At 41.2% G+C, this 19,428-nt stretch overlaps 1 protein-coding gene across 1 annotated transcript in view; it reads left to right on the forward strand.

Moving 5' to 3' along the window:
• Nucleotides 1-19,428, forward strand: part of FANCG (FA complementation group G) — a 1,917,581-nt gene that overhangs the window by 600,900 nt on the left and 1,297,253 nt on the right. The window lies entirely within an intron of this gene.

Here is a 19,428-nt window from a genome sequence, read left to right on the forward strand (position 1 = left end):
ACTTAATTTATTGTAGTTCATAAGCGCTTTGACAGCTACTGCTGCTTCATCAGTTAACATTAATAACATAATTGTTATTTGATGAAGCAGCAGTAGCTGCGAAAGCACTTATGACCTACAATAAATTAAGTTTTTAACCTGGGGAGTCATGCCTGCCTTGGGTCCATCAGTGTTCTTGGATTAGATACTATAAAATATTGTTCAAGCCCGTCAGTGTGCATATTATTGTTATTTTTACTTTTACAGAGATTTGGATTTAATTTAAAACTTTTCCTTCAAATTTTACAGTAAAGACACTGACAGCCATTTGCTAAACAAAACAAAGACTTTCATATTGAAAACAGACGTAGCATGAGCAGCAATGAACTTCTTTTCCCTTGAGATTGATGTTTACTGAAATTAAATCTGGCAAGCCATTACACTTGTGTTGGAATTCATAGTCAAATAGCGTATAGTAAAGCACTTATTAGCAGCTATATAAAGGTTGCAGTGATATAAAAGACAATGGGTCTGATTCTAAAATACTTACTCTTAATGTAAGTGACTTACTTCAGTGTAAGCCTGTCATGACTCCAAAAGACTTGCTGTCTATGTATGTGACATAATCCAGTGTAAGCCTTGTCAAGAGCTAGTCTTCTGGAATTTTTCCTTAATTCACACCACCACAGCTATCCTCTGGCTCTATGAAACTGCCTAGGTTGCATTGCGCAGGATCTAGCACTGCTTTTATAGCAAACTGAGTAACTGTAAATTAAATGAGGAATATAGCTGTGGAAATGCAGTTTTGAAAAACTAAATAAATTCTACTACTAAACTACAACAATGCGCACACTCAAAAAAAAACTAAAAAAAGAAAACAGTACTCCTGTAAAGCTGTATGTCTAAAAATTAATTTCTATGGTGAACTGTTGGGGTCAGCATGCTATTCTTCTGCTGTGATAAACATTTCTGTAGTGTTTACTGTCTAAACGAGTGTAGGCTAGTAGCTGTACTCACCCTCCCTGTTGGTGTCTTTATACTTGGTGGCTTTGCAGTTGCCAGCTCCTACTGTAAATTAGATCTGGGACACTCCTCCCAGTCTAGTGTCATTAGCTCATTCTGCCTAATACAGAGAGAACATCTGAGAAGGCAAACCCACTTAGTGTCCTAACCTTGAATTATGTTCTGCTTCTCCTCTCTCCCTTTCCTTTAAAAAAAAAAAAAAAAACTTTGTTAGAATCTCCTTGTGTTCTTCTTAACCATAACAAAAACAAGTTACGCATGTTTCCTGCCTTTCCTCTAACTAGTTTAGTCCAGATACAGATTTGCTGTATCCAGGGCTGTTTGTAAGCTCCTGAGGCCCCCAAGCCTTTCTGTGTTGGAGGGAAGCCTACTAGCTTATCAGTGGGAGTGGTAAGCACTAGGTAACCTATCTACCATATAAGGAGTGGTTTCTGGCACAGAAATTGTAGTTATTGGCCGTTTGGGCAATTTTTCCATCTCTCTCAACTTTCTGATTTAAAAGCCCGCATTTGCACTTTTCTTTCCTGTAACTAGTCTAGTTCAGATACAGATTCTTAGTTTTAGCACTTGAATTTGCTTATTTGTGCTCAGCACTTGTTCAGAACTTGTTGTAAGCACTAAATAAGCTACAAATTACTACAGTACTCAACCTTACTCATTACCTATAGGAAAACAGTTTTTGTACTTACTTTCCTCACTTGCTTAGAGAAAAACAGCTCTTGTACTCACTTGTCTAGAGGAAATATTTTTTTTACTCAGGCATGTCCAAGGGTCAGTTCCCAGTGTTCTCTCCTGTCTATCTGATGAATCTGGGCATCTTTGGGCAATGTAGCAATTGCCTCATATACACAGACAACCCTCTCCTCCTACCACCCAACACTACAATCTGTGAGATATGCACTTATCTAGTCAAACTGGAGGTGAAGCTCTCTCCAACCAAGATTGAACTTGACAATCAAGAGGAGAAGGTAAACACTTGCACCACACCACACTCATCACATAAGTCCCACTAAACCTACACCACCAAAATTTTTGAGTGTGTGCATTGTTGTAGTTTAGTAGTAGAAACACAAAAACATTCGCAGAGGCTCTCAATAATAATCTGCTCAGGCAACAGAGACCTCCAAAGCAGAAACGCAAGCAACCTCCACCCCCCAACACAACCCAAATGACACATAGCCCTCAGACTCAGTGTGCCACTCAGCCACAGTCCATAAGGCAAAACAACGTACCCAACACACTAGTCATAGGTGACACTATAGTCAGGCACACTGATGTCCCACTCACCAGGCTAAACAAGGTGAAGGTTACTGTCAGCTGCCTGTTGGGTACCAGGATCCACCACATAACCTACGCACTCAGGTCACTCCACAAGAAGTACAAATATGACCCTGTCATTGTCCATGTTGGTGTGAATGACCTGAGATGTACCTCCCTGGACTACATGAAAAGAGACATGGAAGAGCTCTCCGATCTTGTAGCCCAGGCACCCCTGGGATTCCGGATACTGGCTAAGGCTCTTGCCACCCCTATAGTGCCTTTTTTAGGCAAGGTTCAAATGACAAATTCACCACCGTAACAGGAACAGGCAAGCAATAACTGAGCGTAATACTACTCAATGCTAGAAGTCTAAATCTCAAAATGCACTCCCTCGAGGCACTCCTTAAAATGGAGAACATCAATATCTGTGCAGTGGCTGAGACCTAGTTCAAGGCTCCAGAGAGCACCCCTGCATTACCATGCTGTAACTCGTACCACACTTTCCGGCCATCTAACCTGGACCGGAACACCAAAGGTGGAGGTGTGTCCTCCATATTCATTAAGGATATCCACACCTCCAGGCTAGTTGCTCAGCATAATGCATCCAAGGTTATCCAAGTGCAACTAACTCTGAGCAAAACTGCAGTCCAAATTGTAGCTTGCTACAGATTCCTCCACCATGCCCGGGGATTCCCACTCCTCTTTTTTCTTGATATACTGGAAAATATTGGGGTTTAACCAAACACCCTAATAATGGGTGATTTCAACTACCCTACCATTAACTGGGAAAACAACTTGTGTACCAACTCTTTTGCTCAACGCTTTTTGGAATTCATAAATTCCAGTGGCCTGGATCAACTTATCCACACCCCCACCAGGAGCAACAGTATCCTAGACCTAGTCATTACCAACATGAGTAAGCAGTGTTCCACACCTGAAGTCAAGTCCTCGTTGGTCAAATCTGACCATAAGCTAATCATCCTAGATATTCACATCCCGCCCCCATTAAGGTAATTTCCTTATCTACCACTCCTCTCCCTTTTCTTACCCCCCCCCCTTTTACTGGCCTTTCACCACCTTGCCTCCTTCTCCTCACAAATCCTATTTCTTGTGTCTCTGACCCTATTCCCAGGAAGCTTATATCTTTATCAACTCTACACTGCCCTTCTACTGCCTTTTTTTTGTAACTCCTGTCCCTTTACTCTCTCTTCTCTTGCTACAATATGTAATTATGCTAAAGATGATAGTATTTAGATAGTCTAGGTAGTGCAATTCTTTGTAATCTAGTTTTAGTTTTCAATGTTTTAGTTATTTTACCTGGTCTCTTATTATTTATCGGGTTCTAAAAGTTGTATTGATGTTTAATAGAATGTATTTTAGTTTTTTTCAGCTGCCTTCTTTTTGTAATCAAGATGCATTGGTTGAAGTGTTACAAGTCTGTAACTTGTTATTTGTAACTTGTTGTTTGCACTCATTATAAATCTCTTAAGTCCATATGTGGAGCTTTTCTCCCCGGGCCTCTGCTGAAAATGGAAATATATCCAGTCAGACTAGCCCGGTTAACAAATGTAAAATAAAAATAATTAAATAAATAAATTAAGGAAACCATGGTAAAAAATTTCTCCAAAGCCAACTTCATGCTTCTTAAGACACAAGTGGCGAACTTCATGACACCCATGCAGATGGACAATACAGTTGCGCCTGCTGAATCCTACACAAATGCACACTATAAGCACTTTCACGAGTGCATGGATCGTGCTATCCCAAACAGAACCAAGACGCTACCCTCCAAAACAAGGAAGCCAATCTGGTGGTCCCCTGCCATAAACAAACTCTACAACAGAAAGGAAGAAACTGTTGCAAAAGAGTGTAAAAATCCCATGAGTGGAGGAGCTCCCTGGTCAGCTTCAGTAAGAAGCTGAGATCCCTTATAAGATCCTCCAAAGCTAGGTACGAAAACAAAATTGCTACTGATTCTAGGGACAACCACAAAGCATTCTATACCTATGTCGAGAGTCTCAATGGCAGCACCCAGATCTGCTCTGAGTTACAGCACAATGGCACGAAAATTACAGAATCAACTGATATTGCTAACACATCGTGGCAGATAAGTTCAGTGCTAACTTTATCCCCCTCTCACCCCCTAAAGGGCCCATATCTATACAGGATGAATACAGAGTCCCTGTAATCCCAACTATGCAGGTAAAAGCTGCACACTCTAAAGCCAAAAACACAGCATCCATGGGACTGGACAACACCTCAGGCTGCATTTTACATGAACATTTCAGAACGAACTTGTTTCCCCACCTAAGCACCATGTTCAATCATAGCCTCACGTCAGGCTTTGTTCCCACTGAATGGCACACAGCAGCAGTTATCTCACTCCACAAAGGGGGAGCCACCACTGATCCCGGGAACTATTGCCCTATTAGCCTGACGAGCCTGGTATGTAAGGCCATGGAACGTATCATCATAGAACTCATAAACAAAGACATTGGTAACCTCCAAACTCTGGACCCCACCCAGTTCGGGTTTGTCAAAGGCAGATCATGCCTCCTGAACCTAATCGACTTCTTTGAGGCAGTCACCAAAGCCGCAGACGAGGGTAAGGTGGTTCACACAGCCTATCTTGACCTCGCCAAGGCTTTCGACACCATCCCCCATTCTGGAATTATAGCTAAACTCACTAAGCTAGGTATAAATCCCTATGTCACAAGATGGGTTGACAACTGGCTAACTGGCAGAACCCACACTTTAAAAGTTTTAGACTCCAAATCTGACTGCAAACCATTGACAAGTGGAGTACCACAGGGTTCAATCCTGGGACCTCTCCTGTTTGGTATCTACTTCTCTGAAGTACAGGCTAATACAGAAGGCCTTTGGCTAACGAAGTTCGCAGAAGACTGCAAACTAGGAGCCATAATCGAGTCCCCAAATGATGTGGACATCCTACAGAAGGGCCTCACTGAGGCAGATGCCTGGTGTCAGAGCCATGGCCTCGAGCTCAATGCCAAAAACTGCATTGTCATACTCTTTGGTAAAAACTCTGTACTCAGGAACTACCACATAGGCGGCAGTCTACTTAATGCTGAATATGTGATAAAAGACCTTGGGACCCAGGTGGACAGTAGTCTTTCCTTTGATAATCACATCACCACAGTAGTCAGAAAATCCTTCTATGTGGCACACCTCATCACAAAAGAGTTCTCATCCAGGAAAAAAGAGGTCATTGTTCCCCTCTACTCGACACTCATTAGACCCATTGTAGAGTACAACTCCCCTGTTGGACTGTACCTCATAAGACAGCTGCAGCAGCTGGAAAGGCCACAGAAGTACCTCACAAAGAGGATTACTGGCCTCAAACAGATGCCCTACACTGATCATCTCAAAAAACTCCAGGTTTACTCCTTCGCATATCGCCTACTCTGAGGTGATCTCTGCATAACATAAAGCTATGTCAAACCCAGAGCTGTTGGACATGCTACACCTAAAGAAATACCAATCCCTCCGAGCTACATACGCTAGAGACCTAAACCTTGTCACCACAATAAACAGGACATGCTGGAGGGATAGATTCCTGTCCAAGAGACTTCCCATACTCTGTAACAAGCTACCCATCTATGTCAAGCAAAGTTCCTCATTAGCACTCTTCAAGAAAAATCTTGATGAGTGGATGGGGAATAGGAAATACACCCTGGGGATCACTTCTTTGGCTCTGCTCAACAGGGGCATGGGAAAATAATTTTCTTGGGTGGCGTAAGCCAGGAAACCTTGTTGGCTAGGCTTACTTAGGCCCTTGGGCTTATAACCTAGTACTTACCTATGAACCTATTATCAGTGTCTAGTGGTTCTGTGTCACTGAAGTGAAGTGATACAGTCAGACTAAGAATAGAACGCCTTGAGGCCATTTCCAGTGCTGCTGTTTTACTGAGACAAATCAGCACAAGTCATAAAATCGTAGGAATTACAAGGCAACGGAGTCGTATGATAATTTATCTTACCAGTACTCACCCTCAGACTAAGTCCTTTCTCTTGAAGAAGGCCAAGTTTGTCAAATCATTCGTGAATTTGTGAATACCTACCCAGTTATCTGGTTTTCATTTGAAGGAAGTTGAACTATCTACTGCTTGATATTCAGCTGGAGTCTGTTCCAGAGGTCGGGAACGTAGTGTATAATGAAGAGCTCTCCCACTTGTTTTAAACTCTTGGTGAAGATTTAGATCCCTGGTTCTGATACTTTTGGGACTATTTGTTTTATAGAGGTACAGAATATCCAGGACTTTTGTGTCCCTAATGGCTCAGGAAGACAAGATACAAATCTCCTCTTGGGAATCTATAAGAGATGGAAAATAGAGGCAGTGTTTCCAGCTTAGCATTTTTAAGCCAGTGGTGACCTTAATTAGGAACCTATGTGTTTTTTCCAGTTGTTTGATATGTTTATTCAGGTGCAGCTCAAAGATGTGGGAGGGGGGGCCTTATGTGAAACAATTGACCTGATTAATGTTGAGTACAAAGCATTATTGGCCTCTCTAGGTCTGGGTGATATTCCCCTGGCAATTAGTTGCACCAAGTAGAAGGATTTCCTGATGAATGTCATCACATTATGATCAAAAGATAGGAAATTGTCAAACCACTTTTCAAAGTCTTTAACAGTATTCTGTTTTTGGAGGAAGATAGTGTATATGTCATATGTCATAGGGAAGGATAATCTACCAAATGTGACAATGTTAGTTTTTTTAGCATTTCATGTAAGCCCTTTATTTGTACACCAGATACTTACAAGGGTAAGTTGTTGCTGAAAAGCTTGGGTGTCAGAGGATGACCTGACAAGGAGTCATCCACAAACTTAGTTAGCCAGAGGTCTTGGTTAATGGTTTGGAGATCAGAAAAGTAAATGCACAACAAAAGAATTTCAGCACAGAGCTTTGTGGACACCACTGGTCACCTTCATACTCTATGATGTTCCTGCTACTCACACCAAGTAGGTTCTGGCCTTCATCCAATTTTCTATCCATTTTACCACATTGAAATCTGTAAGGCACTTAACTTACTGATGATGGAAGCATGGAGGATGGTGTCATGTACTTGGGCTAAGTCAAAATATGCCATGTGGATAACATGGCTGCTGTCAACATTGTGTATTAGTCTCTCAAGGACGTTAACCAGATTTATTAGATAGCATCTACCCATTAAAAAACCAAGCTGCTGCAGGTCTAGTCTAAAATAGATTTTTAGTAATTTATCAGGTCAGTTATATGATGTTCCATGGCTTTGTAAAAAAAGGCTGCTAGGTTGATAGGTCTGTAGTTTCCAGAGTCAATAGTGGGGTCACACTTGTGGAGTAGCATCACCACTGCCATATTTATTGACATTTGTTGACCGGGCAAGTCCACTGGGTCAGAAACCCATTTTCAGTGGAGGCCCAGGGAGAAAAGTTCTGGTTTCAGATCAAAATTTTTACAGCAAGATAATATGTACAATAATAAGACAGTGTACAAAAATTTTTATACGATTTCCTAGTGATTAGAAATACACAGAGTAGAACTTTTTATACAATCTGGTTAGGTGTTAATAGTACACATACAGTATTTTTAATGGCATTCATTGTATGGCTGGAAAAAGACAAGTAGATACGTTCATAATAACCAGTTCATTTATTTCATTATATGAGAAGTTTAGGATTTAGCCTAATAATGATTGTAGAGACAAGACAGCGATTGACATACCTTAACTGATTTAGAAGAGTCAATAAAGTTCAGAGGATATACAAATTATTACTTGAATTCAGAAAGAGTCATACTAGTCAGCAAAATCTTAGACTTTGTTTACAGTGGTTTATAGTTCTGGGCATAAGGACAAATTTGATTGTTAAGAAAGTGACTTTTTATGGCAAATTTGAAAGATTTTATGGAATCAAGTTGTATAATAGAGGGAGGTAGGGCATTCCATAACTTTGCTGTAGGTGGGAGTGCAAGCTTTGTTTGGTTTGGATACACTTAGAAGCTGAGTAGACCAAATATTTCGGGAGAAGTTGTAGGATTGTAGGATAGAATGAAGTGAAGGGCAATTTTCTGGGTTGTATATTAGTTTATGAGCAAGAGTTAGTTGGGTGTAATGAAGGTAGTGGGGGATTTCAAACCATTTCAGTTCCTTAATGGCCTGGCAGTGATGTGTGCAGTTTGGTAGGCCAGAGGCAAATTTTGCAATTTTACAATAGCAGGATTGTAATTTGTTAGAGATGTGTGAAGGTTGGTAAAGGTGGGGTAAACCAAGATGGCAAACCTCTGGGAAAAGTCAATTGTTAAACTTAACTTAAATAGTTTAAGGAGTGGATCATTCAAGGCCTGTTTTGTGCTAATAATTAAGCAGCCAAGTATATTATCAGATGTCCTTCCAAAATCACAGTTGTAGTATTATTGCCATGGAACAACTAGTCACCATCCCCACAAGAGGAGATAACATACTTGATCTCATCATCACGAACATGGGAGCACAATGTTCAACACCGGAGGTGTACCCCTCACTGGTGAGATCAGACCACAAACTAATCTCGCTGGAGGTCCTCATCCCACCCCCACCTGAAATAAAAAAGACCACAGTAAAGAACTTCTCAAAAGCCGACTTCACACTTCTAAAGACTAGTGTGGTCTCCTTTAAGGCCCCGAGGCGGAAAACAGTACTCAAGCCGCTGAATCACTTACAAATGCCTTCTACCAGCACCTGCAGGACTGCATGGATAAGGCAATCCCAAGCAAAACAAAGACTCTTTGTACCAAAGGCAAGCGTCCAGTCTGGTGGACCCCAGCCATAAACAAACTCTACAACAAAAGGAGGAAGCTACTACAAGATAGAGCAAAATCCTTAAAAGGTAAGACACCCTTGATCACTATAAGTGAAAAACTAAGAGCTCTCATAAAATCATCCAAAGCAAATTTCGAGAGAAAAATAGCTAAAGACTCAAAAGACAATCATAAGGCCTTGTTTAGCTATGTTAGAAACCTGGGAGGAAACTCCCAGATATGCTCAGAGCTAGTTCAAAATGATGTGAAGATTACTGATCCTACAGACATTGCCAACATACTGGCTGACAGGTTCAGTGCAAACTTCTCCCCCCCCTCCCCCCGAAAGGAGAGATATCTATACCAAACTATTGCAGCCCCCCAAACATCTCCAGCGCCCAAGTGAGAACTGCTCTCTCCAAAGCAAAAAACACAGCATCCATGGGACCTGATGGTGTCCCCGGCTGTGTGCTCTATGAACTCAATGAGGAATTAAACCCACAGCTAGGACAGCTGTTTAATCAAAGTCTTACCTCTGGATACGCACTCCAGGAGTGGCGCACTGCAACTGTGGTACCACTTCACAAAGGCGGTGCCTCCACCGACCCTGGAAATTACCGGCCCATTAGCTTGACAAGCCTTATCTGCAAAGCCATGGAGAGGATCATAATGGACCTCATAAATAAAGACATAGGGAATTTGCAGACTTTGGATCCAACCCAGTTTGGCTTTGTCAAAGGCAGATCATGACTTTTAAACTTGGTTGACTTTTGAAACAGTCACCAAAGCCATTGATGAGGGAAAGGCAGTCCATACAGCCTACCTCGATCTGGCTAAGGCCTTGATACAATACCCCACTCGGGTATCATTGAAAAACTCATCAGCTTAAATGTCAACCCATACATCACAAGATGGGTTGCAAACTGGCTGAGTGACAGAACCCACAGGGTCAGAGTTGCTGGCGCCATGTCAGACTCAAAGCCTGTCACAAGTGGTGTCCCACAGGGCTCAGTCCTGGGCCCACTCTTGTTTGGCATCTACTTTTCCAGTACAAGCAAACACAGGAGGGTTATGGCTGACAAAGTTTGCAGATGACTGCAAACTGGGCCATAGTAGAAAACACATCTGACACAGATATCCTTCAGAAGGGTCTCACAGAAATGGATAACTGGTGCCAGAGCCACGGCCTAAAGTTAAATGCCAAAAATGCATAGTCATACCCTTCGGGAAAAACAAGGTTACCCTAGCTACCAAATAGGTGGCAATCCACTGAGCACAGAAGAAGTTATCAGGGACCTGGGGACCCAGGTTGATAGTAGTCTGTCATTCGACACCCATGTAGCTAAAGTAGTTAGGAAGACCTTCTACATTGCCCACCTTATCATGAAGGGATTCTCATCTAGATCAAGGGAGGTCATAGTCTCCCTTTACTCATCACTCATCAGACCAATGATTGAGTACAATGCCCCATTCGGAATGTATCTGACCCGACACTTGCAGCAGCTGGAGAGGCCACAAAAGTTCCTCACCAAAAGGATAAAGGGTCTCAAAATCTGTCCTATGCTGCCCGACTGAAAGAACTCCAGCTCTATTCAGTCGCACGCTTGCTCAGAGGTGACCTTTGCCTAACATACAAGGCCATGTCAAACCCAGATTTGATGAATATGCTTCACCTCAAAAAATCTAGATCCATCAGAGCCACAAGGGCGGGAGACTTAAACCTTGACACGGCTATTAATAGGACGTGCTGGAGGGATAGATTCATCACCCAAAGACTCCCTATGCTGTGGAACAAAATCCCGGTACATGTGAGGCAGAGCACCTCGCTGGCCTTGTTCAAGAGAAATCTTGACCAATGGATGGGAGATCGCAGATATACCCCAGGGATTTACCTCAGTGTCACTGCTCGACAGAGGCACAGCAAAATAATGGGTATAGTTCCCCATACTAAAGGGGTGGCGTAAGCCACAAAACGATGGGCTAGGCTTGTAAATGCCCTCGGGCAGATAGCCTAGTATGAACCTATGAACCTATGAACCTAAATGATGGGATATTCTGCCAAGGATAGCTGTATGTCCAGTCAGCATACCAAAGCCTGTGTGCCTTCTTCATGTCGTATTTCCAGCCAGCATACCAAAGCCTGTGTGCCTTCTTCATGCTACATGTCCAACATATTGCTTAAGCTCAAAAAGGCAGGAGATGCATATGAGTAGTATGAGTGCAAATTACCTCAGAGCTCCTTTGCCACCAGCCCGAAAGCAGAGCTCCACTTTGTCTTCAGTCTAAGACATATGAATAGTACAGCTACTTAGCCATTGGGCAGATAAATACCCTCACTGAGGACTTTTTCATTTTTATTGGCATCTCTACATTTTGGACATGTCATCCAAGAGATGGACTTTGGGAGGCAAATTCCATACAAGGATCACCATAAAAAGTGTTTGTTTTGTCTTGGTGCTAAACTTAATTTTAAAGAGTGTGCAATTTGTCAGTCTTTCATCCCTCAGACCCTCCTCAGCAGTCTCTCTTCCCTCAAATAGATTTGGAGAGTGAAAGGTTAATAGAGCTCACATATGATATGATGTTGGCTGAGCCTTCCTGCCCCGGCATCCAGCTGATACTGAAGAAAAAGCCTAAGAAGTCAAAACTCGAGGCTTTGGCTGTCCAGCCCTGTCCGGACATCTCCATTGTCTCTATTGAAGAGACTTTGGACTGTCCTGTGCCTATGATGGCCCCTGCTGTAATGATCCTGTTGGAGGCTGATATTGGGCTGGCTGTTGGCACGTCCGCTGGGGCTGATCCAACATCAGTTTCAGATGTGACCGGGGAACCAGGCTTGTTATTTCTGAGGGACTGGAGGAGATTCCTCAAGTTTTAGAGAGGAATTACTTGGCTCTTTCATAGAGGTACGTCAGGGCTCTGATCCACCATGTTATATTCATGCAGACATCCCTACCAAAAAAGACCTAGAAAAAAGGAATTTTGGAGACCAGTTCTGGATCTTTCCCTTTTCAACACTTTTCTTAATGTATGAAGTTTCAAACTACTATAAAATGCTAACACTTCAGTCCCTGTTTCCTGTGATTCTCCCACAGGCCTTCCTAGTCTCTCTGGATTTGGCAGGTGCTTACCAGCACATTTCTATCCATTCTCTTTTCAGGAAATTCTTGAGATTCTGTGTGTCTTTATATTACTTTCAGTTTTCTGCTTTGCCGTTTAGTCTCTCTACAGCACCAAGGCTATTCACAAAGTGTCTAGCTCCAATCATAGCCTTTTGTTTGACTACAAGGCATTCACATATTTCCTTATCTGAATGATTCACTACTGCAGGCTCCTTGTCAAGCATCTCTTTTGAAGGCACAGGATTTCACAATGAATCATCATCTCATTGTGAGGTTCACTCTGAATATAAAAAGTCAGTTTTGACTCCCTTACAAGACCTGATTTTCCTAGGATTTAGGATCAACAACCCTGACTGACAGCCTTCCTTCATTCTGACAAGGTTCTGTTCTTAACACAGTTCTTTCAGAGCCTTCTCCCTTTGCAGATGACCTCCATAAGAGAGTTTTTTGAAAACTATGGGGTTCATTGCATCAGGCATTCATATACTTCCTTATACCAGGCTCCACATGAGAGAAGATAGTGATATCTTAAGTCAGTATGGCCTCAGCACTGTTACACCTATACTTTCTGATTTCTGTCTTGCCCTGCATCAAGGAGTTGTTTTGGTGTATCAGCCAGATTTTTCTCAACCTGGAAGTGCTTTTTCTTGTTCCTTTTCCTTGTCAGAAGCTTCACACAGAATCTTACCAGGCATGGGTAGCCTGTTCCTACAACGACAAGGTTTAAGTGGTTTGATCTGTCAGGGAGAAGAAAGACCATATAAATGTCTAAGAAGTGAGAGCTCTGACTCTGGTTATTAAGGCTTTGAATCATCTTTGGATTCCGGGTCCCATCAGAGTACCCACAGACAGCACTAGATTCATGTGGTGGACCCTCACAAGTGGATGATAAACAGGGAGGTCTTCCTGGACATGGATTGTCAGTGGGTGTTCTACAGATGGATCTTTCTTTTTGACTCCACTCACAGCAAATAGTTGCAGTGATTCTATTCCGGGTTACCATGCCTTTGGGGATGAAGATGAATGTCATGTCTTTCTCTTAGAAATTGAGATTCTTCTATGCTTTCCTTTCCCTACCCATGTTGACAAGAATCCATCACAAAATTATGAAGGACAAAGTGAATGTCTTGCTGGTGACTTCCTTTTGGCCCAGGCAGCACTGGTTCCTCCTTCCCTCCCATCTAGCCAGGGGCAGTCATCTCAAGTTACCTCAAAGAATGGACCTACTCACATAGCAGAAGAACTCTCTCATTCATCCTTGTCTTCAAATACTACACTTAACTCTTTGGGTGATAGAGATTTGATTCCTTTCAGGAACCACTTTCTGAGGAAATCTCTGGGTTTAACAGGAAGGTAGAAGACTAGCTACCAAAAATATTGTTTCAAAATGGAAGAGATTTCTTTGTGATGTTAAAAGAAGATCCAGGATCTTTTTTTTTTTTTTTTTTTTTTTTATTTAGTGTGAATCCCTACAATGCTCTCTTACTTGTGTGAGTTGCTCAACTCAGGTGTGAGGTACTCTTCTGTGAAAGCTCATTTGTCAGCCACATGAATATTTGTCTATAACTCCACCTCTTTCTGCACATTTTGAGGCCATGCAGTTTTTGAAAGGTGTCATAGATATTATGCCTCTAAAGAAGGCCTAGTCCTCCTCCTTGGGGCCTCAATTATGTTCTGGAAAAGCTGACTCTGACTTCCTTTGAGACGGTTGCAAGTTCTCGCTTGAAACGTTGACTCTGGAAAATTGTTCTGTTAGTGACTCTTACCTCTGCCAAGAAAGTATCTGAGCTTTGAGCTTTGATGGCAGTTCCACATTTCTTTGCCTTCCATAGGGTTAGGGTTACTCTTGGAACTACTCCTTCCTTCATGGCCAGAGTGGTTAACAAATTATCTCTGAACCAATTCATCAGTCTTCCTTCCTTTCTCTTCAAAACAGAGGGGAAGGAATACTTCACTTTTTGGATGTGCATAGACAGCTCATATTTTAATTTAGACAAAAACTACAGATTTTAGGAAATCAGACCAGTCTTTTGTGTCTTTCGAAGAAAGGAAATTGGGGTTTCCCATCTCTAAGCAAACCATTTCTTTCTGGATTTCAAAAGCCATTTCCTTCTGTTACTCATTTCATGGGAAACAGGTTCACACTACTATCAAAGCTCATTCTACTGAGGTTGTAGCATTTCTGGGAACCTTCAACTGTTTGGATTCAAGAAGTCTTCTTGACGCAGCTATATGGTCCTCATTTCACACTTTTACAAAACATTACAAATTGGATGTGTTTTGTAGAGCCAGAGCAGAGTTAGCTAGGTGCATCCACCACGGCTTATTGGACCACAGCACGTTTTTCACCCCCCTTTTCCAATCCTTCTGAGAAGCTTTAGTACTCTGCCATCAGTTAGTAAAATACTACAGCCATGATCTTGGAAGGACACAGTACAGTTGTGTAAGAACTTAACATTTTAGTAGCTATTCTACTGTTCACTGTTGCAATATTACATCCTGCCATCTTTCCCCGGTCAGATTTGTTTTGTGATTTCCTGACTGAGCTGCATCTTTCCTTTTCTCTGCAGGACATGCACTTGTGTAAATAGTTGCCCTTCCTTCTCCTTCAATTCTTTGCTCTGGCGCAAGCAAGTTTTGAGGTAATTCATGCTTGCCTATCCCTTATGTACCTCCCACCTTAAGGCTTAGAACGTATGTCAAGTTAAAAAGATTCCCAGGCTTTGGTATGCTGGGCAGACTTATGTCTGTCCTTGGCAGGATATCTCATAAGTTAGTAATGCTGCAGCAGTGATCAGTAGGACATCTACTGTTATGGTAAATTCTTGGACAACTATAGTACCTCATGGAGGAGGTATTTTTAATCTTAAGAGAGAATCTATAGTGTTGATGGTGGATGGGCAAGGTCTAAGAATCTCTCAGATGGGTGGGTTGAGAATAACTGTTTCCAGGGGTGAAATTCGCACCAAATTTGTTTGTTAGTAAGTGTGCAGTGTCTTCTGGGTCAGAGTATGTGGTGTTAGATACTTTCATCAGGGCAAGATTAGGTATTTCTAGCAAGTACGTTTCCTAACAAAGCTAAATAAGGATCTATAGTTGTCTGCAGTTTCTAGTGCTAACTTAAGTTCAGGCTTTTAATCAATTTTCTAATGTTAAACTTGATTTGAGCTTCTTTTGTTCTGCTGAATATTTAATAATTTTTTTTCATTTATTGTTAAGTTTATGTATGTTGGGCTGTTTTCAAATTTCCCATTATATTTAGATCTGATTGAGGCTGTCATTTCTATATAATTATCTAGTGGGGAAAGGAACTGCTTTGTGAAGTTATTTGCTGTGGCCATGTCTGGGGTTGTAGTGCTTTGAATGAATTTATAACTGCTTTGATTGAATTTAAAAACTTAATAGAATTTGATGAGATTTGTACATATGGAATCATTGAATACAGAGATATTGGTGTCTACAATTGAGAGATTTTAATGGCGAAGGTTACTAGCTTAGGATATGACTTTATTTAGGAAGAGAATATTGGGGAGTACTTCATGAATAAAGCTATATTTGTAAGGACCTGGTTAAGTGTACTATTATTTCTGGTCGGTTTGTCAACACTTTGATCCTTGGAGTTTTTGTTAATTAAATCCATGAACTTGTGAATGTATCCCACATTTGAGGTATAGGTATTCCAGTTTACTGATGGGTAGTTAGTCTCCAGAGATGAAGGGATTCTTATTTATAGGGAGTTCATCTTGTACATTTAGGAACTGTGTATGATTTTTAGAGGATGTAGAGGGTGTACTGCAACAGGCTATGAACTGATAAGTTGGTCTTATTTGATTTGGAGCTCAGGGAGTTTCATTTGTGGGTCTCTGAGATTTTGTCTAGAGTTGATGTGGTTCCTAACAAATATTTGACACCACCATGGCTGTCACTGAGCCTGAAGGCATGGTAGGTAGAAAACCCAAGTATGGAATGAGTGCTTCCTGAACATTTAAACCAAGTTTCAGTAATTATACAGACATGAATGTGCTCTAGATGCAAGGGGGGGCACAAGGTCTGGGAGCTTTCTGTTCAGATTTTTTTGGCATTCAGCACAGCCACATTAATGTGATTTTGTTGTGGATTAGACATGGGCTCTGTCTGAAAAAGGCACTATAGGGCAGCAAAGGCTTTAGCTAGTATGTTGAAGCCTTGGAATGAGATGTGCTGCCCATACCTGGCAAAGCATGTAGGTCTGTGAAGCATCTCATCACATGTTGACACATACTGGATCCCCCTTGAGTAACATTAATTATTTAGCCAATTATTGAAGCCAGTTGTCTTTTCTTTGTTCTGTGACATCGTTGTTGGAGACGGGCTTCTGCTCAGGACAGGAGTATTGCTTGCATTTGTGACATGCATGGAGAGATCTGGCATGTCTCTGCATCTTACACAGGGTTCTGTGCATCAAGTCATTCACATCCACAGGGACTACTGCCATGTCACAGTCATATTTGTTAGGTGGAAGGACCTTTAGAACCCTTGAAATATTAGAGATCCAGGTACCAGAAAAGCAGCTTCCTGTCATCCTGTCTTTGTCCAGCCTGGTGAGAGGAGAATCAGTTTATCTTTAACCTTTTTATTTGTAGTGTGGTGTGCTATGGTATGGTGGATTTGTTGCACTTAAAATCTTTTGTGACTTTTTAATTGCGCACAAAGGTGGTGTACTGGTAGATTTACAGAGATATTTAATCATCATTGGTCTAGGAAGCTTTGGCAATGATTTCTTTCAGCCTCAGCATAAGATGTTTTAGTTTGGATTTGTGTAGAGCATTATGGGAGTGTGTGCTGCTCACAGTCTGATTTTTTTGTGAGAGGGAGACCTCCTTGCTAGTTGGAATCTCTCACAACATAATGTTTATACTAAGTAAGAGCTCATTATTTGTGAGCATCAGGCAGTTGCTGTACTGCTTTAGGTACCAAGTGCTATGAAACTGGCAACAGAAGAAAGACAAGCAAGCTAGCACTCCGTTTTTTGTACAAGGATTAGAATAATTTAATTAGCATTTCAGTAACTTAATTACTTAAATCTGCACTTAATATGGCAAAAGTATGTCATTATGTAACAATCTATCTTAGGTTATGTACAGCAAGTATGGGCTGCTTGGGCCAATATCGGGTAGACGTGAGCTACTTTTATGCTGCTTAACAACATTGGACTACTACAGGCAACAAGGAGAGCACTACATGTGTAATATGGCTCACTGTGCAATACAAGATTGGGTAGTTCTACTTATAGTACAACAGGAAATGGGGAGTAGGTGGTATAGAGAAAAGACTCAAATGCCTGCTTTTGTGCAGTGCAGTGAGCCACACAACTGCATAATGGTTAACATCACACTAAATCGCCTTATTTATAACACAGAAATAAAGAAGCTAAAAGCTCAATAGCATACACCAGCTAATAACCAGACACTTGAATTCAGCCTCAGTTAACCTGGAAACATTCATCTGCCACCACAAGGAACCAGTAAACAAATTTAAACAAAGACTCACTAATTTGCCAGTAAAACAATGTAAGCTGTATCATTATTCTCATTGTCAAGGAATTATATTAAAAGCCACTTAGGCTAGTGTTCCTGGATTCAATTGCAGTAGTTACAGCCATTTTATGTTCACATGTTTATAGGTGTATACTAGGCTAATGATCCTAGGGCCCTTATAACCCTAGCTGTTCAATCAAGATTATATTACCCCAGATGGGACTTGAATCTACAGTCTCTGATTTTTGGAGGCCAGTGCCTTATCTATTAGGCCACTGGTGCCTGTGGTCACAAAATAAAGTGTTAAGCATGGAGTTCAGTTTCTCGTTGCAAATTAATGGCTCGTTGTGCTAAATTGCCTTAAATAAATAAGTAAAAACAGGAAGCTCAGTAAAGCCCACCTAGCAGTATCAAGATGCTTGATTTCAGAGTCAGTAGTGAGGAATGCTCTCAACTAGCTTGGAAGCTACCATCTGCTACTAGAAGAAACCAGTAAACTAATTAAAGCAAAAACGTACAATTTAGCAGTAAAAACAGTGCAGTACACTAAGTATTAAGCAAGTCGCTTAGCCTGATATTTTTGGCTTCAGATTGAGAAGTCAGATCAGTTTTATCTGGTCAAAAAATGGAGTGCTTATCTTGGACTGGAGCTTCTTGTAGTAAATGAGAGGATTGTTGCACTAAATCTCTTTGTATATAATAGGGAAATAAAGCAGCAAAAAGCTCAGAAGAGTGCACCAACCAGTTCAGTTCTGCTTGTAATTTACCTTGTGCTACAAGGGAAAACATTTCAAATAAAGCATTGTAACACTTTTTTGTGAACTGGTGTTAAAATAAAATAAAAAATGAAAGGAGGAAAAAAAAGGCCGAGTGCAGAAATCACAACCTGTATTTCCCTTCTAACATGTGAGTCACCCCAGATAAAACCGGTGCTAGACAGAAAAATCATTACAATAAAATGTGTCCTGATACCTTATTGTGAATCTCTACTTTGGCCATTAATAGGTATTTAGAAAGTACCTCAATTTTCAGAAGTGGGTAGCAGTAAAAACATTCACATCCTCTGTGTTTATTTTATGAACAATTAAACATGAAGCAGCATATTAATTTACAAGTCTGTTAGCCAATATATAAGGGTCCATATTAAATCAGCGAACGCTTAAAAAAGCAAACAGTGATTTATCGACCCCATGTAAGCGAAAGCTTACAATCCCGAGCACTTCGAACAGCAATTTTTTTCCCATGGGAAAAAAAAAATCGCTATTCCAAAAAAAAGAAAGAAAAAACTATAAAACATTACATAAAGTGGCGGGACTTCACCCCCCGACGTGGGGGGCTGTGCCCCCCACACCCTCCCTACTTAAATATACCAACTCCGAGATCGCACTACAGTGACGAAAACGGCAAAATAACGCAGGCGGTGAAGCAATTTCTTTCCCAGGGAAAGAATTTGCTTATATGACATTTCGGTATTTTGCTGTTTCGTGCTTTCAAGTTCGATCAAGATGCATTCGAAAGAATGCGTCTTCTATCATATAATAGGGAACCCTATATAATGCATACATGAAAAATCAGTTAGTGTTCATCAGTTGTTTTAGTCACACCTAGCATGGCAATTTCCTTATGTCAATCATTTTAGTCCTGCCATGCCTGCACAATCCTAATTCTGTGGTACTAAAAGTAAACATTGCCCCATTACCAACCTACTGATTTAAGAGTGCACCCCTCCCATTTAAATTCACTTGATGT

Source organism: Protopterus annectens, chromosome 1.part1 (assembly GCF_019279795.1).
Source record: "Protopterus annectens isolate FY-2018-M chromosome 1.part1, PAN1.0, whole genome shotgun sequence".
NCBI lineage: Eukaryota > Metazoa > Chordata > Ceratodontiformes > Protopteridae > Protopterus > Protopterus annectens.